This window comes from Oreochromis aureus, linkage group 11, assembly GCF_013358895.1.
Source record: "Oreochromis aureus strain Israel breed Guangdong linkage group 11, ZZ_aureus, whole genome shotgun sequence".
NCBI lineage: Eukaryota > Metazoa > Chordata > Actinopteri > Cichliformes > Cichlidae > Oreochromis > Oreochromis aureus.
In genome coordinates, this window is record NC_052952.1 from 15,439,988 (window position 1) to 15,445,596 (window position 5,609).

At 40.5% G+C, this 5,609-nt stretch overlaps 1 protein-coding gene across 2 annotated transcripts in view; it reads right to left on the reverse strand.

The window, feature by feature from the left end:
• Nucleotides 1-218: 218 nt before the first annotated feature.
• The window catches only part of LOC120442715 (C3a anaphylatoxin chemotactic receptor-like), a 19,515-nt gene continuing 14,124 nt past the window's right edge, over nucleotides 219-5,609 (reverse strand). Inside the window, exons 3-4 of one of the 2 annotated variants that reach the window (XR_005614893.1) lie at nucleotides 1,311-1,461; nucleotides 219-1,231 (exon numbers count right to left, since the gene is read on the reverse strand). The gene's annotated coding sequence lies outside the window, so the exon portion shown is untranslated. Of the gene's footprint in view, nucleotides 1,232-1,310; nucleotides 1,528-5,609 lie in introns of both variants that reach the window. The other variant, XR_005614892.1, reaches the window with a different exon arrangement.

Below are 5,609 nucleotides of genomic sequence, written 5' to 3' on the forward strand. Positions count from 1 at the left end.
TCCGTGATTTGGAGAGCCCAGCGCGTGCTCCCGACGCAGGGAAAACTAATTTTGCAGGGGAGATGCACTTGTGCAGGTGAAGCCAAAGGGAAGATATGCTTCACCATATTTTCTAGTCTTTGGCTTGGAAGGAAGTTGGTTTGGAAACATATTTGGCTATGCTTCATCTCCTGCTTTGCGTTTGTGTGGGAGCCCCGTCAAAAACCTGTCCATTATGCTAGCAGTGTCCAAGCGTTTTTGTTTTTGTTTTTCTTTTCATACCTCGCCCCCCCTGCAATGGGGGCGGGCCCCACACTTTGGGAACCTCTGGCTTAATGCAATGTTATGTAATATAGCTCCCTCTACTGGTTGTATGTGTTCTGTTACGACGTGTCATGTGAGATTGCTTGCTTTTAATAAGAAATTGTGAAAATACTAAAGTCATTCTCTTAATTTAGTCAGTAGACAAGGAACTAACATGGCAAGGCAGAAAAATGATCCTTCAAGTGCACTTAAAAAAACAAAACAAAAAACATCAAATTTCTCAATGTTTCTTCCAAAATAAAAATGCTTAATCAAGGAATTAAAACTTTTTTCTTGTTTTTAACTGGAAATAAAATATCCCAAGACTGCTGATAACTTTATACAACATATGCAACTGACATCCTTTCAGATTTTCTGTAAAACCAGCAGTTATGGTCTGTATATAAGTGGCACTTGACCTGTGGTTTTTCTTTTTTAATCGCTCACAGAAGGGAACATTTGATGCAGTTTTTCCAAATTCTTCAACAGAGAAAATATGTTCTGAAACTATGAGGTTCTCTATTTTAAATAACTGTATGCCCCATCTGTTTCTGACCTCTTGCCTATGACCTTCAAATCTGTCAAGGCCGAGGCCAGAATAGACAAAATCACATGGAGGCACAGTTTAGCATGATTAACCCAACTTTATTGTACAAAGCACTAAACTGCAAGGAAAATGAGACTGTGAACTAAGAACTGAGAATTACTACATGTGTAAAGGTGATGTCAAGCAATAACTAGAAACAAAACACAATTACATGCAGGACAACTAGACCATCAACTATGAACAAAGATTTCTTAAGTCTGTGACTTTAACGTGAAGGTATGATTAGAAGCAAACATAATTGGATTGAACATGAGAGAACTTAAATTGACTACAGAGGCTTAAGCTCAGGGGCATGAAGGAAAGCCACAGGCTTCAGGGAGTGCAACCGGGATTCTCAATACACTGCAAAGAGAGTAGAGTGGATTTAGTGGCTGAGTCCATACGATCCAGAGGAGTTATTATCAAAGCAGGTTTGCCTTACAATTTGCAGGTTGAGAACTGGCGACAGGGGAGGTAGGAGGTCCGGGTGAGGTGACTGGGTTCCGAGAGCAGAGAGAATTGAATGCAATGAGGGCGGCTGGAGGGCAGGTGAGTTGAGCAGACCAGAGCTGAGGAGAACAGAGCTGCCAAGCCTAAGGCCAGCGACAGGAGAAAAGGTGAGTATTGTCTGGGATGTAGCGTGGAAATCGGCTGAGCAGCTGCAGAGAAATACACGAGGTAAGTTTCTTTCTATGACAATCTCTCTTTAAGCAAAAGCTGTTATGGCCAGCACTAACTGTGGTTAGCAGAACACTTGGCAAAGAGTAGTGCTGAGTGCTGATCTTAAATGCTGGGAGCTCAATTGCCCACAGGTGTGCAGACACGCCAGAGTTTGGCGACTCCACCCAGAGTCAAGTGAGCCCTCACATGCGAAGTCAGGGTCAAGCTACCCGCACACTCACAACAACAGTCACCTCAAGGCCCTTTATATTGTAAGGTAGACCCTACAATAATACATACAGAGAAAAACCCAACAATCATATGACCCCCTATGAGCAAGCACTTTGGTGACAGTGGGAAGGAAAAACTCCCTTTTAACAGGAAGAAACATTATTCTGTTGTTGTGATTTGCCGCTATTTAAATACAATTGAAACCACTGCAGTGCAGTACCTGTAATACCTACAACATGTTCTAATCGCTCCAATAGGATATTATGGTCAACAGTATTGAACGCTGCACTAAGGTCTAGCAGGACAAGCACAGAGATGAATCCACTGTCAGAGGCCATAAGAAGATCATTTGTAACCTTCACTAAAACTGTTTCTGTGCTGTGATGAGCTCTGAAACCTGACTGAAACTCTTCAGATAAGCCATTCCTCTGCAGATCATCTGTTAGCTGTTTGACAACTACTCTTTCAAGGATTTTTGATATAAAAGGAAGGTTGGAGATTGGCCTATAATTAGCTAAGACAGCTGGGTCTAGAGATGGCTTTTTAAGTAAAGGTTTAACTACAGCCAGCTTGAAGGCCTGTAGTACATAGCCGATTATTAGAGATAGGTTGATCATATTTAAGATTGAAGAATTAATTAATAGCAGGACTTCTTTGAGCAGTTTTGTAGGAATGGGGTCTAAAAGACACGTTGATGGTTTGGAGGAATTAATTATTGAAGTTAACTCAGAAAGATCAATTGGAGAAAAAGAGTCTAAAGGAATATCAACGGTACTGAAAGTAGCTGTAGATAATATTACATCTGTGGGATGATTATTGGTAATTTTTTCTCCAATGATTAAAATTTTATTTGTGAAGAAGTTCATGAAGTCATTACTAGTTAACGTTAAAGGGATTGTTGGCTCAACAGAGCTCTGACCTTTTGTCAGCCTGGCTACAGTGCTGAAGAGAAACCTGGGGTTGTTCTTATTTTCTTCAATCAGTGACGAATAGTAAGATGTTCTGGCTTTGCGGAGGGCTTTCTTATAAAGCAACAAACTATTTCTCCAGGCTAAATGATGATCCTCTAAATTTGTGAAACACCATTTCCTCTCCAGTTTACGAGTTATCTGCTTTAGGCTACGTGTTTGAGAATTATACCACGGAGTCAGGGACTTTGGATTTGAGACCTTAGTTTTCACAGGAGCTACAGTATCCAGAGTCGTGCGTAGTGAGGAGGTAACATTATTAACAAGATAATCGACCTCTGTTGGAATAGCGTTCAGATAGCTGCTCTGCTCTATGTTGGTACAGGGCATTGAAGATGATAACAGTGGGTGGATTATATTCTTAAACTTAGTTACAGCACTTTCAGAAAGACATCTACTTTGATAAAGTCTACTCTCCACTGCTGTGTAATCAATTATTGTAAATGTAAATGTTATCAGGAAATGATCAGACAGCAGAGGGTTTTCAGGAAACACTGTTAGATGTTCAGTTTCTATGCCATATGTTAACACAAGATCTAGAGTGTGATTAAAGTGGTGGGTGGGTTCTTTTACATTTTGAGAGAAGCCAATTGAGTCTAATAACAGATGAAATGCCATGTTGAGGCTGTCATTTTTAGCATCTACATGGATGTTAAAATCACCCACAATTATTTTATCTGAGTTGAGCACTAAATCAGATAAAAAAGTCTGAGAAATCAGACAGAAACTCTGTGTAAGGCTCAGGTGGACGATAGATGATAACAAATAAGACTGGTTTCTGAGTTTTCTTGAGATTTTTACTGGTATAATGTCCATTCCTTGTGTTTCTTAGCCCAAACAAATCTCTTCTGCTTGTTGCAGCTGTTTGACCATAAAGGCCTGATTCTCACAGTCTCTTCTGAACAGTTGATGTAGAGATGTGTCTGCTGTTGGAACTCTGTGTGGCATTTATCTGGGCTCTAACCTGAGATGCTGTTAACTTACGATTTCTGATGCTGCGTAATTTTATGGTGACGAAGAATATTCTGAGATTGTGCCGCAATTTATAGATGTAGCCTTTAATTTTTTAAAGCTTTGCCTCTTTAAGGTAATGTTGTCTCAGTCTTGTTACTGACTTGTTGCCAGTTAACCCAATTAGTTGTAAAATGTTTCCTCAAGTCTTTTACTTTTCCAGTGTTTTGTTGCCCCTGTCCCAACTTTTCTGTTGCTGCCAATAAATTAAAAATAAACAAATTTTTGTCATGAAATTGTAAAATGTCGCAATATAAACCTTTGACATGCTTTCTGTCTTCCACTGTGAATAACATATGGCTCTAATAAGATTTACAGGTCAAGTGTTTTATTTTATACAGCTACTCAATTTTTTTTCTTCTTTTTTGGGAATTGAGGTTGCAGGTTTAGATTCCAGTTAAGAAAGTGATGAAGAAGTAAAGAGCTGTGATGATGACAAATTTATGAGATAAACTAAACAATCTCAATCTGCAAAGTTATCAGAAATGTATATCTTTAGAAAATTAAATCCACTGCCCAAAGATACAGCTCACTAATAATTATTTACTTCACTTGCCCGCAAGTAAAGATTTGTTGATACTGTTAATAAAGTTTACGATGTATGAGAGGCACAGAAAGATGTAAACACAAACATTTGTGTGTCGATCCTAACAGTGTGTCACTCTGACTTTAGATTTAGACACAAACATGAAAAGGGAACACCAAAGGTTTCAGCAAAGCCATTTTGAAATACTGGGCAGCATGGTGGTCAACACTGTTGCCTCACAGCAAGAAAATGCTGTGTTCAAATCCACCGTGTGCCCGGGGCCTTCCTGTGTATAGTTTGCATGCTCTCCACATGTCTGCTTGGTGCCATACATTACATTACTTAATATAGGCTAGCTTGTATTATTCAGAGTATTCCTTTGTGTTAATATCTCATCTTTGTATATAGATTCACCCCGTCCCCCTGAGCCTGTACATGAGTTTGCCTGACTAATATGGGGTGTGCGAGAAGGCGAGCAGGTTATTTCAAATATGAAATTGTGTGTTCACCTGTGATCACACGCTTTGGTTACGAATGCATATGAATGGTCAACAAAAAGAAAGACTTCACTGAGTGAAAAAGGATAAAGATACAAGCTGGTGATGATCCAGCGTAGCTGGTCTCAGGAGATGAAGAAACAGCCTGATCACCTTCTCTACAAAATTAAGATGAGTTTAAAAACTAAACTTTAGTTTTTCAAGGTATGTGTCACACAGTGGAAATTTGTATTTATGTTGTATATTGTTTTTATTCTGATTTTTAGTGGTTATTTATGAGTGTCATTTTATTTGCATGGTTTTATTCTATTTCTATTGCATGGTTTTTAGTGTTTTATGTGACATGGTTTTTATCCACTGTGGACTGGCTACACCTGGGACAAATTAGCTGATAGGTACCACCTGCTGAGGTATGGGTGTGTCCAGAGGTGGCCTATCAGCTGTGTAAAGACCTTTTAAAAGCAGGCTAGCTGAGCGCTGAAGAGAGAGGCCTCAGACTGGAAGGTTAGTGCTAGATGGCCAGCGTGACACAGCGACCCAGTCCTGACCTCATGGAACGGCAACAGTAGGAGACAACGCGTGTGACTGGCAGCAGGGCAGAGGTTTACCTCTGCCTGCATTTGTGAGTAGGGTCTCTACTGTTTACTGGGTGCAGCTGGATTGGGAGAGGGTCGCCATGGCCATGAGCCGGGCCGCTTCTGGGACCATTGTTCTGGCCCCTATTTGTTATTTTACAGGACACCGACGCAAGGGGAGCTGTGGCAGTGGTCGCATGATGGATTCGGGTGCAGAACGCAAGCCGGGCTGGGAAGTGATGGGAGGCTCTTCCTTGTCTGCCGAAGACGAGG